This window comes from Lytechinus variegatus, chromosome 9, assembly GCF_018143015.1.
Source record: "Lytechinus variegatus isolate NC3 chromosome 9, Lvar_3.0, whole genome shotgun sequence".
Classification (NCBI taxonomy): Eukaryota; Metazoa; Echinodermata; class Echinoidea; order Temnopleuroida; family Toxopneustidae; genus Lytechinus; species Lytechinus variegatus.
The window spans coordinates 9,944,762-9,963,572 of NC_054748.1; the positions used below are offsets into that span (position 1 = coordinate 9,944,762).

Sequence of the window (18,811 nt, forward strand, 5' to 3'; positions counted from 1 at the left end):
ACAAGAAAAGAAAGAAAGAGAAAGTTTGGATGAGTGTCAAAGTGCCAATAACTAATACTGTTAGAAAAGATAAGATTTCAGTTTGGATTTAAAGGTCTCCAGTGATTGTATAATTCTTAATTTAATGGCAAATTATTCCAGAGAGAAGGTGCTGAGGCAGAGAAAGCTCGTGCACCATATGCTACACGTGTCTTGGGAGTCTTAAGAAGTTGCTGGTGTGATGATCTCAGGCTTCTAGCTGGTGCATAAGGCGTGACAAGCTCTTGTAGATATTTTTGTGCCAAACCATTATACACTTTCCAAGTGAGAAGAAGTATTTTAAATTCTATATGCCATGGTAGTTACCATTCCAGCAGGAGTTCCCATCATAGCAACTCTTTATGAAACAGGACCTTCATCACGGCCTGGAAACCTATGCAGGGAGGTTCGGCTTCACACACAAACAGCCTTCATGAGTCCAAGGCGAGTGAATTTCACATTTACTTTGCTTCCAATCCTGAAGCTTTCTCTAATTGTTGTGGCAATTGAACACAGCACAGCTGCAACCTGAACTTCTCCGATTAATGCTCATTGTGAATCTTACAAGAAATCTGCTCAATTGGTCCAAAATAAAAAAAAATCGAACAAATGTACCAAATACCCTATTGACTTGTGTATTATAAAAGTTGATTCGCCCACCGCAGCATGGCGACCAGTCTGCTGCCCTCTCACGTTGTGAAATTGGTCTATACAGGTAGACAGTATGTATACATCGATACATCACGCAGAGTTAATGGGAACATCGCTCGTCTGACAAGCCCCTATAACCAGGTAGTGGCCGGCGGAACGAAGTGTCTTCGATTCTATTACCACATGTACGGGGAGACCATGGGCACTTTCAATATCTACGTGTCGAAGGACGGGGACCCCTTTGGTAGTCCCATTTTTCAGAAGTCTGGGAATCGGGGAAACAATTGGATTATTGGACAGGTGAGATTTTTTGTTATATTTCTTTTGTCTTTGCCTATTCGGACGTGTGTTTTTCCTTTTTATTATGCTCATTCTTTATCATGTTGTACATGCTTGTAAACTGAGAACACGAGTATTGTTATTAGTATCAGAGATATACCCCCTAAAAACATACACACACGCGCACGCACCCTCACTCATCGTCACACATACACACCCTCTAGCTGACACAGACAGTCACAAAGTATACATAGGTAATATAATCATTTTTGTGATAAAGAGGCTTGTCGGCTAAAGGGTGCCCGAACAAAAAAAAGATTTTTTTTCACCCCCAACTCTCTCTCTCTCATAATTATCTTGTAAAACGGTATGGTCTTGCAAATTCAGGATATAATCCTGTACTGGCCGTACATAAACATTATTCCCGACCTTTCGTTTGAGGACGCGCAAGCTTATTTACGACGGTAGTTGATTTTGGAAGAGACTATTTGGGCCCGTCATCATGGTAGTAAAACTCTGTCCTGCAATGCAAATAAGCCAGTTCGTAGTTCGTTTCTGCGCATGATCAAAAGATTCTACGCATGATCAGAGGAAGGTCATTTGTACTAAAGTGACATGTTGGTTTAAAACCAATGAGATAAGCACCAACTTTGATGTCTTGATTATTCATATATCCTTTCGAATTGCGGTTTTCATTTACATCCACAAAAACAGCATGTGTCCACGAAACGACTGGTATTTCACAGTTTGCCAAGTACATTGTGCAACATCTTATGATATGCATACAAAGTAGGAATGCAACAAATACCTTCATAAAGTGTTCTTTGGCGTGCTATTCTAGTCACCTGGTCTATTCAATTTCTTCATCCTGCTATGTAAGGCAAGCTTACGTAATATCTTGCTTTGAAATTTGCCTATCAAAATGAAAGAAATGAAAGGTCATTTGGCCAAAATTGTCCATGAAGTAACTACGAACTGGTCTATTGTGTGACATGAGATTTTTTTTTCGTTTCGCATCAACAACGGAAACATTCCATATGCGTTTTGTGTGCAGAATTCTGGTTGCTACTATGGTAACAGCGATATATCCGATTGAGGACGACTTTCCAAAGCCACATTTGACTCCTCCTAGAGCTCAAGAGGCCACCCGGGGGTCCACTTCCATTGATTAATGGATACCAGGAGCGACCACGGGTAAAAGGGGATAGAGTAGGCAAGTACGTTACGTATAGGCCTATGTAACGTTATAAGGGTGTCAAAACGATGTTTAAAATGCTGGAAAAAGGGATATATATCCAATACTTGTAGGGTTTCACAAGCCAAATACTTGGTAAGGGATAGGGATGCATTTTCAATGGAAGTGGTCCCCCAGGAATTTGAATCTAATCCCCCATTTCTGGGGAAAGTAAAACACAATGCCCATTACATCGTGTGCTAGAGGCATATCGTTTGTGTAGAAGGAGTTAACAATAGAACAAAAGAAACCCGTTCAAACGTATTGCATAATGCTGTGTACAGGAATAGTTTCGGCTAGAGAGGTTGATCTGACCCATGAAATCAATTGCCAATGATCCACCAATAATCCATATTAAATGCAATATCGATTGGATGGACTGTAATGATCTATATCTAAGCCTTCATTCACTAAGTTTTTCCTCACTCAATATGTGCTCGATTTGTTTGAAAAAAAAAACACTTTCTTCTCCGTGTCATAATCTATTTTAGGCCCTGCATTTCGAATATCTCCAGCCATCAGTGTAATATACAATCATGTATGTATGGTGCGGGTGTCGCGGGAAAGGATTTTGCTCACGAAAAGCAGATCTGTAGGTCCTGTAACCCCCTGTAACACAAAGCTTAGCATTGATTGTAGAGCAATTTTCTACGTTTGATTCTATTGACTATAATGTACAATCAATCTTAAAAATCATATGTATGATTAAGCGTTCACGTTTGTGTTAGGAGACCCAAATATTAGCGTCCGTGAGGATTGTGAAAGGTCCCAGTTGGCGCTAACATAGCACTACTAGCACTGTGAGCGAGATAAAAGCCCAATCACTAGCTGGCGCTGTTAGACTAAAATTACAAGGTCACAGCGTGAACTATTCACTAACAGTGCCAAAGTGCGCATTGTTAGTGAATAGTTCAAAATTAGCGCTGATAGCGACAATGGATCCAGTTTCTTCCAAAGGGGGGCACATTTTCCCAAGAAAAAATTTGACAAGCAAAAATCAAAGTTTACATCTAAGGTATCATTGTCCCAATAAAAATCGACGAGAAAAAAAGATCTTTAATTGCTTCCAGGGGGCGGGGGGCACACTTGGGTAAAAATGGCTGGCATCTTTACTCTAAACATTTTTATTATTGCTTTGGATCCGCCAAAGCTTTATAATACATAGAGAGAAAACATAATTGTTTGAGATGAGAAGACTTTAATTTCAATCGATAACATAACTTTTCGATGGAAAATACTGAAGATAAATAAATGAACTAAATGAAGTTATTGAATTCAAAATATATATATATATATATATATATATATATATATATATATATATATAAATATATATATATATTGTGACGGAACCGCTGGGCGGCGGCGTGGGTTCGGTCCGCCGGCAGCTCGCTCTTGTCAGGATGCCTGCCACCGGTGGGTGTTTCGCCACGTCGATTTCCAAACTTTTAGTCGTGGATCCGTTTGGCAGAGATATACTGCCGCAGTTGACACTTGCACACGCCTCGATCCTGTCAGTACCACCACCAGGCAACCTCCAGACGGCTACACTCTTTGTTATCAGCTCCAAAAGCTCACCCGACCATATGCATCTGATTCCTGTAGTTACCCTTATGGAACAAACACAGTGTTACCACAGTGTGTACCACAGTGTGTAACACAGGGTGTACCACAGTGTGTACCACAGTGTGTACCACAGTGTGTAACACAGTGTGTACCACAGTGTGTACCACAGTGTGTTCACAGCGTGTACCACATGTGTTTAATATATTATTTTGGGACGTGTGGTAACACTGTGTTTACAACACTGTGTAACACAGTGTTGCCACACAGTCGCCACATAGTCCGAAACACATATTAAACACACTGTGTACCACACGTTTATAACCACATAGTCCTTTACACTGTGGCATTCACCACATAGTCCACCACACTATGACATAAACCACATAGTCCACCACACTATGACATCAACCACATAGTCCACCACACTATGACATCAACCACATAGTCCACCACACTATGACATATACCACAGAGTCCACCACACTATGACATATACCACAGAGTCCACCACACTATGACATGCACCACATAGTCCACCACACTATGACATACACCACATAGTCCACCACACTATGACATATACCACATAGTCCACCACACTATGACATATACCACAGAGTCCACCACACTATGACATATACCACAGAGTCCACCCCACTATGACATATACCACAGAGTCCACCACACTATGACATACACCACATACTCCCCCACACTATGACATACACCACATAGTCCCCCACACTATGGTGCTCGTCTTACTGTGATGTCTACCACACAGTCCACCACACGGACATTGACTACACAATCCACCAAACTGTGGTATGCATGTGCCACTAGCTCATTTACCACATGCAGTCCACTACATACCCATGCAGCACATACCATGTAGACCACTGCAACACAGGCCAACTGGAACGAAGCACAGTGTCCCGCGATCTTGACCACAAAAGTATACCATCATTGCCAATTAGTGCTGATCTCAATAGGAGTGGAAGCTAATAATAGTGTCACCAATTCAAATCAAATTTTAGAATATATCTTTCATCATTTTGCATACCCAGTTGTAAAAAAAGAAAAAAAAATCAACACTAAAAATTTCCATCCTCCTGATCACAACATAATTGATTTGAGAATTTGTCTGTTGTCACTGGCTGTAGGTACTTGGGTGGTTGTATCATGGTAGACATTGTGCTTTGGTCCCAATCTGAAGAGTAGGGAGAGCAATCCACAAGACACGAGAAAATATAATTAGAAATAAAAAATGAAAAAATTCATTTCGTTCAGTTTAATAAACAGTAATAAAATAAAAGCAACATGAAAATAACTGGGTCATAAATACCAGCACAGTGAATACAAACATGAATTTTTCTCCTCGATTTTCACAAATAAACATACGTTGTGGAATGAAATTGTTTGGGAAAACAAGCCTGGTATGAAATATTTCTTAAATGTAAACATATTAACGGGGTACTCCAGGCTGACATAATACAATTTTAACAAATAAAGTAAAATGAGACAAACAAAATACTGAAAATTTCATAAAAATCTGACAAGGATGACAAAGTCATTACATTTTTAACTTTTGCATTACTAGGGCAAAACAGTGCTATGCATGTCTTCATGAATATGCAATGAGCAAGCTGATGATATCCCCACGTAATCTTTTGTATTTTATTTCAAAAAATTATATTTAGTCAAATTTTGTCACCAAATATAATTACAAAAATTGGATTGACAACTGATTTAGTTTGTAAGAAAATCATTGTGCCAACTTATTTTGTTACAAGGGAGACATGTTGTGTACACATGTAGGAAAATATGAAATGATCATGATTTTATTAAATAAAATAAGAAAAAGGAAGGTGGGGACATGACATCATTAGTCAACCTATTGCACATTCATGATGACTTGCATATGACTATTTTCACAAAATATTGCTAAGCTTGAAATTCTATAACTTCACTATTTGCTGTCAGATTTTCAGCGTTTTGCTCGGTGGATTTTACTATATTTATTTTGATATGTACCCCTTTAAGGTATCTAACATTTATGAGTCTATATTCTGACAAATTTATCTTTGAGGTTGTTCTTTCATTCAAATGCAAGTATCTTCATTCGAAACAAGATTTGCAAGGTTACAAGTGATGAAAACACCGAACTAAAATAACCTGTTTAACCTTAAAAGAAAAGGTTACTTGAAAAAAAAAAACAAGTGGAACGCCTCTGACAGTCTCGCCTGCGTCACGCAATTCAATATAGCAACAATGCTGACTTTGAATAAAAACAGTGATACTTGATTACCCTAATGTTCAAGTTTACTTTCAAAGTTATGAAGACATTTTTAAAATTACTCCCAACATAGTCAAAGTTAAATGACATTTGACCTTAATCATTTGACTAAAAACTAGTGCAAGACTATCAATGATACTTGATTACCCTTATATCCAAGTTTCATGAACCAGATCCATAATCTTTCAAAGTTATGACATTTAAAAAAATATCTCGAGCATGGTCACAGTTCATTGACCCTAAGTGACCTTTGACCTTAATCATGTGACCTAAAACTCATGCAAGATGATAAGTGAAACTTAAAGCTTGTGTATAGTTTTGGTAAATCCACCAAAATGCACCTATCACTATTCCAATTCATTGCTACATGTAGCTAATATGAATGGATATGCCCTATAACAGTTATGATGTGGAGGATATGAAATGAAAATGTGTTTTACAGGATAAATTTTGCAATTTTACATGGAAATTTAACTTGATCGGGTCACCCGATCAAATTAAAATATCTGTGCGTTTTTGTCTTTCAATTAAATCCTATTCCAAATCATGGAATGGGCTTAAACTTTCAAGATATGTTCTTTGTCTGTAACTTTTGGATATCTCATCACTAAATTTATAAAATAAGCGCTTGAATGCCCATTTTTTTAATTTAAAACAAGCATCGCCGAGAGAGGGCGCTATATATCCAAGATTTGAATATTTGAAATTTTCTCAGAGAAGTGCAGTTGGAAAAATATCTAACGGTCTCTACGCTTCAGTAAGACTGTAATATTAGATGATATTCGATTATCAATCACATTATTGACCCTTTACCAAAGCTATACACAGGCTTTAAATACTCATGTCCAATTTTCCTAAACTAGGTCGATAAAATTCCAAAGTTAAGATGACATCTCAAAAACTTTGGTTAAAGATTTCAATTTTGATAACCAAACATGGTCAAATTTTATTGACCATAAATGATCATTGGCCTTGACAATGTGACCTGAAACTCATTGTCAGTGGTACTTGATTACCCTTATGTTCAAGTTCATGAAATAGGATCATGATGATGACAGTTAAAAAAATTAACAGTTCAGGTTTCAGTGCTGTGACCTTTGACTTTGATCATGTGACCTGACAGGCTGACACTAATGTAAGATTATCAGCAATTTAACTTTTGTACAAGTTTCATAAAATAGGCCCTTATATTTTTAAAGTTATGACATAAAAAAACTTAGACCCTAAATGAACTTGATCATTCAACCTGGACACTCATGCAAGATGATCAGTGATACTTCGTTACACTTATGTCCAAGTTTCATGAACTAGGTCCATATACTTCCTAACTCCTAAGTTATGACATTTCAAAAACTTAACCTTGGTTAAGATTTCAATGTTGACGACGACGCCGCCGTAGTCGGAAAAGCAACGCCTATACATGTAGTAAAGCAAATCCCTACCATCACAGAGAGTTGTGAAATTTCGAAACAGGAACAAGTAACCAACATTTATTTTTCAAAAATAAGAACACTTTGCATATATTTTGCCTTTTCACACCTATATACAAATATCAGAAAAATATGAACAAGAGCCAAAAAATGTCCACAAATCTCTTGCATGAAGTGCATATACTAGCGTCCATATAGCTGCATATAAGTATTCCTTTGTATTAGTTGGAACTTGGAAACAGTATCAAACGGAAGGCACATGGCAAGAAAATGATTTGTCATAGTATAAATATAAAAACATATCAATCTGAGTTTGATGAATATCACAAGGTGATAAAGCAGGAGTTGGCATGTCATGATAAATTTTGAAAGCACACACTATATAAACCTGATTTGGCTGTATTAGCAGACATGTCATAATACATGAAAGACATTTTCGTGTAATATATACCCATGATCAGAATTAAATGGGTTTTTTAATGACTCGTATGAGGCAATATTAAGGCTTATTTCCAAACAAAAAAAAGGTATCAAACTTAAACCTGCTTTTCTGCACGTCTTCGAGATGCACGGACATCTTTCAGCTTCTGGCCCATGCGTGCACGTACTTGGCCTGTGGAAGTGCAGGGAAATTGTTGTCATGCTTGTTGTGTGTGCTGAATATAAGAAAATGAAAGGACACAAAAACTGGCTCAAAGTCTCAAACTTTTATCAAAGACTCTACATCATATATAAATATTAATTAAAGCCAAGTCAAGTTCCGTCTGTTTGTGACTGTTGGTTACTCAGCTGCAGTGGAGTATCTAAGAGTCACAAACACAACAAAAAAAACATGCATACCCATGAAACAGGATTATAATATTAGGGGCGGATAAGTTAAAGCAAGAAAATCAAGATTTCAGGCTCGGTAATCTTATTTCTATAGTCCTACTTGATTGAAAATATCTTATGAAATGACAAGGAAGTGACTTAAAGGAAATTAAGTTCTTAAACTGGTTGATTGTCTAAGCCTTTGACTCTGTGAATTTCTAATTTTTTTGGTCCGCCGCTCTGGAAGAAATTGTACCGGTGACAGGCAGCATCATTGTAAAATGACAAGACATTTGTGAAGATCAATCACTTACTTAAAACATTAAAATGTTTTCTATGGTTACGTAGATTCAAATCAAAGTCGGTGTCCTTTTCCTCCGTTTTCTGTTAGTTTGTTTTTGTTTCCACATCAAAAACTTATTTTCACCGTAGATTACCATTTGGAGAGACTGTGCTATTCTAGTACATGTAGTTTCTCTTTCAGGGAGATTCACCCTAACCCTCCGCCTTGAAATTATTGACAAGCTTGGTAATATGAGAAATTACAGAGCATCTTCCTATTTACAGTAATTGTGATATTCTGAATTCATTTGTAGATTCACGCAGAGACAATCATTCTTGGCAAAATACACAAGAAAATGTAAAAGCTATCAAAGGGGAAGTTCACCCTGATGAATAATTGGTTGTAATAAGAAACAAAAAAAATTGAGAAATATATCAGTGAAGGTTTGATAAATATCATTAAAGAACAGAGATTTTTTTAGAATATGATTTTATGACATCACAGACGATATGAATTGGCCAAAATGCAATTTTTTCAAAAATTGAAAGTGATTTTTTTATTTTTGCGGTGGATATATCCTCAGACACATCATTTCATAGCCCCTTCTACTAGAATTTACCATAACGCAAATCTGTGTGTGAGACACAGTGTTATTTGTGAATGTTGATATGCCAGGGCTAGCAATGGAAATTCATCCATTTAGAGTGCCAATATCCTACAATGATATACCAAGAGAGTCAGAAAAAAACTTTAACATTTAAAAAAATCACCAATTTAATGAAAAAGCATGTCCGGAAAACATAACTCTCATCTCATATAGATGTATGTCCTGAAAGAGCATCTACTCCATCATAATTTCAGATACAATTTTTATGTGGTATATGTTTAACCTTCGATAATTAAGAGGTATTCTTTGTTGTGATGTAAAATTCTATTTGCACCAAAAGCATGAATGCAATGCTCTGGAGAAGATACTCTTTCTGCACATATGAGAATTTTGTTTTCTGGTCATGATTTTCCATTTAATTGGCCACAGAATCTTGCCGTAAATAAAAAACTTTTAAACTGACCTTTATGGTTCCGCTGGTCTTCAGTCTTTTTCTTCTTTAGAAGCTCTGCCATAGCAGATCTGTCAGCTTTCCCAACCTGCAACCAAAAATGGAAATAAAATATGAACAGATATGGAATATGTTTAGAATTTTTAAAATTAAAATTTAATGTAGCCCCCCTCCCCCGCTCAACATTTTTCAAGACCATCCAGCTACGATTTTTTGGGGTGACCGCGCCGCGCCACTCACATTTAAGTCTCGCATATCTTCTGAGTTCAAATTTGCGACACCTGGGTACGCGGTCATGTGCTAATCCAATGCAATTCTGTATCTAGACTAGGAATCCAGACAAAATTCATAAGTGTATCATTATTTTTAGTTTTTCTAATGAATTTTCTTTTATTGAAGTAGTACCACCAATACTTTCCAATTCCATCAATTTTTTTTTCAAGTAGAAATTTAAGAGCAATTTTTTGAATCACCACTGGCAGCGATATCAAGTTATGTATAAGTCTTTTTTTTTTGCAAATCACAGAATAAAGTCTGGCCTGCTTCAGGTAAACACTTATCACTTTGGACTAAATTTCCTGGCTAGTATGCTTCAAAATTTCCTGATCCATGCACGTCTTAAAAATTTAAGTTGAATGTAAAGTTTCAACGTACCCTCTTTCTCACATCTTTTTTTGAGGTTGAAGCCTCATCCTCCATGTCCTCATCTGTGGCATCAGACTCATCCATAGCCTCATCTACTCTGGTTGCGGTGTTTAGGAACTCCTTCTCTTTCTTTAGTACATCAGCTTTTTTTTCTGTAAGGGACAGGCACATTAAGGACAGACATAAATAATCAGAGTAATTTCAAAGAGCCATTTATGAAATGCATTGTAAAAATGGGGTTTTAGCATTATTAGAATTATTACTACAGTGTATAGACAAGTTATCAAATCAGAATTCAGACACCAGTTTTTAAGTTATAGACGTAAATAATTTTATCTGAATTCTGTACACACAAACTATTTTGAGTTGTAGACATATTTTTCAGTAGATCTAAATAAGATAATTATTATTTAAAAACTAGTAAGAATCTTTCACATCATTAAATTTGTCCCCAAATTTGTTAATTAGCCGATGTAATGCTAATCCAGTCTAGCCAGGAGGCTTCTAGAGAGTAAAAATCATTTACTAACGTAACTTACTCTCATACGAAGCCAGGGCTTCTATTGTATACATGTGCATGTAGGCAGCCAAAACCTGAAACTTTTGCCCCCGAGATTTCTACTTTCTCTCTAAAAGATCTAGCCCTAAATCATGTACCTGGGATACAACTTCATTTCCGACATTTCTATGCTATGGATTTTATTTTTAGACAAGAATTCATTAAAAAAATGAAAAATTGTCATGAAAAAAAAGAGACTTGCCCGATGTTTACACCGCCATCTTGTTTTCTATTGTTCTTCATCCACGATACGGACGCTTGAGTCGCGTAACGTGGGTGAGAGTAGCCAGGCGGCTTCTAGAGAGTAAAAATCATTTACTAACGTAAGGTTACTCTCATACGAAGCCAGGTCTTCCTTCTCATAGACGCGTGCGTCAGGTAACGTTGGCGAAGAACAATAGGAAGTAAGATGGCAGCGTAAACATCGGGCAAGTCTCTTCCGTCTTTTCACAATATTTCTCTCATTTTTTTATGAATTCTTGTTCAAAAATAACGAGAGCGTAGAAATGTCGGAAATGAAGTTTTTTCAATGTACATGATTTAGGCCTAGATCTTTTCTATTAAGGAAAGTAGAAATCTTGGGGGTGAAAGTTTCAGGTGGTTTGGCTTCCGTCGTGTGGGTCAATGAGAAGGAAGACCTGGCTTCGGATGAGAGTAACCTTACGTTAGTAACTGATTTTTACTCTCTAGAACTAGAAGCCGCCTGGCTAGGTGAGAGTAAGGCCGTGTTTATGCTTCCACTTTTCAGGCCAGAATCAGCGTTTCCGAACGTGATTAGTCCAAAACACGGTTGCGTCCATGCTTACTTTCATTTAACGCTGTTTCAAAACGCCGATCGGAAACTCACAAAAAGGTGCGTTTGTAAACGTTGTTTGACCAGAATCAGGCTTTCTGGGGAAGTATAAACAGAACCACGATCATAAACGTGTTTAAATGACGTCATTTGGTACATGCTTCCGGTGAGATGAAAATCCGCGGGCAAATACAGTCGTATTGCTCCTTGTTATCTCTACGTAAAAACAACAATCGGAAAAAAAAACTTTTGAAAAAAGGCGCGCCCAATTTGACCTCGCTTTACGATGCGAAGCCAGCTGGAGATCATGATATGCTCTGAAAAGTTAAGCATAAACAGCACTCCCAGAACCACGTTTACGATCGGCATTTTGAATCGACGTTTGAAATCGCTGATTCTGTCCTCGCAATGGAAGCATAAACACACCATAAGATACGTTAGTATTAGTCTTGAGGACGCAATGATGATGATTTTTTTTAGATGTGTCATATACTTCTTCATCATTGACGTCTTGACACTCTCCATAGTGTCTTAAGCGAAGGACCAAAACAAAGATGGATTTCCCTAGAAAATCCATCTTTTTAAACCAAAATCACAAGAATTTTATTCATTCTTACATCTTCCTACGCCTAATGCGTAGGAAGGTTTTAAATATTATTATAAAAAATATAAAAAAATGAAGATTTCTTACCTAACTGATGCCGCGTAGACCCCCCGTTCCACATGTAAACAATGGAAATACAATAGCGTCGACCCTTGTATGTATGACGTACTTCCGGAAAGCAATCCCGTCTTAACAATTTAGAGATGAAAATTCTTATTTAACAAATCATTAACTAACCCATTAAAAATTATATTTTCATTATAAATAATTCATATTAATATATATGAATTATTTATGATCACGAAATAAATTTTAAGATTTGTTGAATAAGAATTTTCATCTCTAATTTCTATCTCTAAATTTTATATTTTTATATAATAATATTTAACACCTCCCTACGCATTAGGCCTAGGAAGGTGTAAGAATGAACAGAATTAATAGAATTCTTGTGATTTTGGTTTAAAAAGATGGATTTTCTAGGGAAATCCATCTTTGTTTTGGTCCTTCGCTTAAGACACTATGGAGAGAGTGTCAAGACGTCAATGATGAAGAAGTATATGACATATCTAAAAAAATCATCATCATTGCTTCCTCAAGACTACGTTAGTATAGTATTAGTAAATGATTTTTTACTCTTTAGAAGCCTCCTGGCTAGTAGAAAAGATGGAAAGAGCTTACGGCCGTGTTTATGTCGCCATCTTGATTTCGTTGTCTTTCGCTTGGCGACAGCACGCAAATCGCGCGATTCGTTTTTTTATGAATTCTTCTTTAAAAATGAAATCAATATCGCAGAAATGTTACACCCGGTAATCTACTTCACTTGGAAAATAAGTTGAACCCCATGACAGGTAGGCCTACATGTTTTAGGGCTAGATTTAGAGGGAAAGTAGAAATCTCGGGGGCGAAAGTTTCAGGTTTTGTACCAGTACGTGGGTGAATATAGCTCGTGATCCCAGGCGTCAGTGGGGAGTAACCCTACGACTACGTAGAGTACTATGTAGAGCTAAATTCATAGTAACCCAGGCCAGGAAACTCCCGGCTCCCGCCCGCGTAGCGGGCGGGAGTTCCCTGGGTTAAATTAAATCATGACTTTCAGTTTCAGACGCCTCCAGGCTAGTCGAGCACCACATAGCCGATAGATCTATATACATACGGTTCTTCGGCAATTACCCCTGGACAAAGGGAGAGCATAAATAATTACATATTAGGTACAAATCAGGATATAATAATGTATATTTACCACTGGCCACTAACACCTTGTCCTTCCACATCCCAGCCAATGTTTCGGCCGTTTCTCTGCGGGGTTCCGGACTCCACCAGGCCCTCAAACTTCGGGTCCACCAAGTTGACCGACATCTTTTTGTTTGTTACAAAATCGCTAGAAGTAACAGTTCCTTGTTTCCACCCAGTGTACTAAGACGCACATGGTTGATATCCTTATCAATTCAAGAAGATTAAGACAAAGTGCAGTAAGATCAGATTCTAACGGGCGTAAATATTGGATGAAGCGATAAACAGTAACGGGCGTCGGTGAGCTTTAGCGAGTGAATTTGAAACGCACATGTATTACACTAGCGCGCTAGCATGCCTCGCCGAAAATAGATTTCCGAGGCCGAGATTTACCGAAGAGTTCCGGATATCTAGTATAGATCTATAACTCTATTAACGTTATAGCCTTTACTGATAGTTTATCCATTGCGATGATGATCTTAAAAGAAAATAAAAAAATCATCAAATATCAAAATTACCGGCAAAATTTCAGTGTAAATTAAAAACTAAATGGAGATTGTATTGGGAATAGTGCATCAAACAATTTTTCAAGTTTAGTACTCCTCCCAGCTCCCCCCCCCCCCGCCCTGCGCGAGCTTGAAGACCCTTGTTCTTGCTTGTTAAATTTTTCTCGGGTATGATTGAAGAACTTACTGTGGTAACACTGTGTTTGTTACCCAACTATGTGGGCAATTATGTGATTAACAATGTGATCTGAAGTCTAACACTGTGACCACATAGTTTACACATAGTCAACTATGTGAACACACTGTGGTAACACTGTGTTTGTTACCCAACTATGTGAGCAAAATTTGTGATTAACTATGTGATCTGAAGTCTAACACTGTGTCCACATAGTTTACACATAGTCAACTATGTGAACACACTATGGTAACATTGTGTTTGTTACCCAACTATGTGGGCAATTATGTGATTAACTATGTGATCTGAGTCTCACACTGTGACCACATAGTTTACACATAGTCAACTATGTGAACACACTGTGGTAACACTGTGTTTTTTGCCCAACTATGTGGACAATTATGATTAACTATGTGATCTGAAGTCTAACACTGTGTCCACATAGTTTACACATAGTCAACTATGTGAACACACTGTGGTAACACTGTGTTTGTTACCCAACTATGTGGGCAATTATGTGATTAACTATGTGATCTGAAGTCTCACACTGTGACCACATAGTTTACACATAGTCAACTATGTGAACACACTGTGGTAACACTGTGTTTGTTACCCAACTATGTGGGCAATTATGTGATTAACTATGTGATCTGAAGTCTCACACTGTGACAACACTGTGACCACATAGTTAACACATAGTTTACACATAGTCAACTATGTGAACACACTGTGGTTACACTGTGTTTGTTCTATGTGATCTGAAGTCTCACACTGTGGTAAGTTTCACATAGTCAACTATGTGAACACACTGTGGTAACACTGTGTTTGTTACCCAACTATGTGGGCAATTATGTGATTAACTATGTGATCTGAAGTCTCACACTGTGACAACACTGTGACCACATAGTTAACACATAGTTTACACATAGTCAACTATGTGAACACACTGTGGTAACACTGTGTTTGTTCCATAAGGGTAAGCTCCTACGACCATATGCATCTGATTCCTGTAGTTAAGCTCTCTCGACCATAGGTATGGGTTTCTCTGTAGTTAAACTCCTACGACCATACCCATGGACTCTGTTAATTTCCTCCGTCGTCTGCTTACGACCAGCTACTACGTCTGTTCAGTACAGCAACCACGTCTGCTCCGTACTGCAACCACGTCTGAATTTCCGTACTGCAACCACGTCTGAATTTCCGTACTGCAACCACGTCTGTTCAGTACCACGACCACGTCTGAGTCCGTACTGCAACCACTGACATCTGTTCAGTACTGCAACCGAACACGTCTGATTCCGTACTGCAACCACGTCTGTTCAGTACCACGACCACGTCTGAGTCCGTACTGCAACCACTGACATCTGTTCAGTACTGCAACCAAGCACGTCTGATTCCGTACTGCAACCACGTCTGTTCAGTACCGCAACCTCGTCTGTTACCGTACTGCAACCAGGGACCTCTTTTCAGTACCGGAAACGACGTCTGGTTCTTCGACCATACGTATGGGTCCTTCTGCAGTCAGGTTCCCACGACCACACCCATTGGCTCTGCTCTACTTGTAGTTTCCCCGTTGTCTGCTCCGGACGCGCGTTTCCGTTTTACACCCTGGCGAAGGCATTTTCCGGAAAAGTAGCCAAAAAGCGACTAGTGAAGAGTCTACACGCGTCGCTGGTTGCATGCAGCGTGCGACACAGGCGAGTCCACCACACCGCATGCAATTTGCAGTTACTGATCAGAGCACAGAGTTCCTCGGCACTTCATGTACAGAGAGAGCGGCAGTCAGGAGTGAAATCCGAACATGCTTTTGCAGTCGCGTTGTTTATGATAGTTTTTTTTTCTAAAAATAAATTATTAACTAAATGAATAGAATGACAGACAAAATCAAAATAAACAGATACTTATAATGGAAAGACAAATTGAAGTTTGATGGATTGATACACTTATAGCTGCCGAAAGATAGATATAGAAGACTGATAAATAGATAGAGACAAGATAGACAGACAGATAGATAGATAGAAATAGAGAGGGAGGGAGAGAGAGAGAGATGGGTAGATAGATAGAGGGAGAGAGAAAGAGGGAGAGATGGATGGATAGATAAACAGAGAGAGGGGGAGAGACAGAGAGGTCGGTATAGAGGGAGGGGGGAGAGAAAGAGAGAGAGAAGGATAGAGGGAGAGAGAGAGAGATGTTGTAGATAGAAATATGGACGGACAAAGAGAAAGAGAGAAAAAGACAGACAGATGCTAGAGAAGGAGAGAGATAGAGAATTTGAGAGACAGATAGATAGATGTTAGACAGAGAGAAAGATAACGAGAGAGACAGAGAAGATAGACAAATTAACAGATAGATACATAGATAGATAGATATATAGATAGAGAGAAAGACAGACAGATGGATAGATAGAGATAGATAGATGAGAGATAGATAGATGTTAGATAGATAAAGAGGGAGAGAGAGAGAGAGAATATTAACAATTTAACAGATAGATAAGTTAAAAAAATAGATAGAGAGAATAAGAGAAAGACAGACAGATGGATAGATAGAGAGAGAGAGAGAGAGAGCTATTAAATAGATAATTAAAGAATGAGAGAGACAGAGAAGATTATTAACAAATTAACAGATAGATAGATACTCTAGTTAAAAAATAGATAAATAGATAAATAGAGAATTTGAGAGATAGATTGATGTCAGATAGATCAAGAATGAGAGAGAAGAGCGACAAATTAACAGATAGATACTGTAGTTACATCATAGGTAGGTAGAGAGAGAGAGAAATAGAGAAAGACGGACAGATTGATGGATAGATAGAGAGAGATAGAGAATTTGAGATAGATAGATGTTAGATAAAGAATGAGAGAGACAGAGAAGATTATGAGATAGATACTGCAGTTACATAGATAGATAGACATGATAGAGATAGATTTATAGACAGATAGAGAGACAGACAGACATCAGCAAATCGGCAAGGCAAATGATGAAGGCAAACATTCGTATTGAACCTGGAAAGTATAAATAAGCTCAGCTCCATTTGCAAGTACGGTATGTTCTGCGGATAACTTCGGTGCGGACTTTGGATCGCGCGCCCAGCTGATAACGTAAACAAACGTAGACGTAGACTCTTCACTAGTCGCTTTTTGGCTACTTTTCCGGAAAATGCCTTCGCCAGGGTGTAAAACGGAAACGCGCGCTCCGGACCTCCGACCGTCTGCTTCCAGACCAGCAACCATCCGCTTCAGACCAACCCGTCTGCTCCAGACTCCGAACCGTCCGCCTCCAGACCAACCAGACTACCAAAAGAGCAAGCCCTGGTATAGTCTCTTGCTGGCGTGCAAAAGACCCAACATACAAGGAAATCTAACCACAGTCGTCGCCTAGGATTCTAGGTTTCCCCGTGGAAAGACATGCGAACGATCATATAAATCATTTCGATCGCATCCACCAACTTTATTTATTGGATAGCGAATCCAAATCGATCTGCATACTTTACGTGCAATGCACCCCGTGGGCGCCGTATTTCAACAGATCATCGGCAAAGCCTCACGAGTACACCAACTTACTGTACTTATCCATTCATTATACAATATCTGTTACAGTTAACCTCTCTAACAATCTTAAAACAGCTATAACTTTGCTCTCCGAAACCGGATATGCATGAATGACATATCAAATTAAAGCTTTCATTTAGATCAAGCTAGTGATAACCATAATAATCAGTTAAGCATCTCCAGAAAATTGTTATTCCACAAAAACGGTTCAAAACATGCATAACTTTCAATGTCTTATCTACGTCGTTATTACTGTAGAAACATGCATGTAATATCGCCAGCTACGACAAAATCATTATAAATCAACCAAAAATAATTTCCTAACACGAAATAAAACCCATTTCGTGACACAACTCCCTTATTTTTCAAAGCTCGGCCCCCGAGCGTCATTTAACAACATCAGACACTGTAGCACGTAAAGAAAACTCTTAAAGAATGTGGCATGAAAAATAATGTCCAAGGTACATGGTGGCATGCCTTCTTATGATGTCCTTATATTAACAACATAACTCCAAAGAACACAAGAGATACTGTTCAAGACGACGCCCTTTTTGAGTTCCACTATCACTACTTTTAACAGTTCTCCTTCCATAGTGATGTAACGCTCCGAACAAAGCTAGGTGATGTCTGGTGGAATCTGGAATGTGTCGGTTGACTTGTTCAGGGTCACCTTGTCTTCTGATCCGCCGGTTCTCATAGTCTGAATTCTCTGGCGGGGGTTGTCAGTCTGCGACTCAGCATTCCTACTGGTGCATTCTATCCAGTCACTGGTAGACGGCATCTCCGACTCCACTTTCCAAGAAGCGTATCTCACATCAAGCAGTGACGGTGACCTTTCATCATAGTCCAGCTCCTTCTCTGGTTCAAGGGTAGAATTCCGACCATGCACTGGAGATACTTTTGGTCGGTCAGGTTGAGGAAACTTTGGACGATCTGGAACGGATGATTTAGGTACGTCCTTTTGTGGTGTCCTGGACCTCCGTCTTGGTGATCGGGAACAGGAGCGTCGAGCCAAGCTTCCACGTTCTGACTGACGTGGTGAGCGAGAGTCAGTGCGATATAGTGACCTATTAAGAGATCGACTCAGTCGCAGTTCCCTATCTTCCCGGTCCGGCGGAACAGGGTCTAT

General features: G+C 38.5%; 1 long non-coding RNA gene across 1 annotated transcript; it reads right to left on the reverse strand.

Moving 5' to 3' along the window:
- Positions 1-4,913: 4,913 nt before the first annotated feature.
- LOC121420987 lies at positions 4,914-9,676 on the reverse strand. Its single transcript, XR_005970919.1, has 3 exons — positions 9,635-9,676; positions 8,014-8,127; positions 4,914-4,955 (listed from the first exon to the last, which is right to left on the reverse strand). It is a non-coding gene; the product is annotated as an uncharacterized LOC121420987 (long non-coding RNA).
- Positions 9,677-18,811: the final 9,135 nt, after the last annotated feature.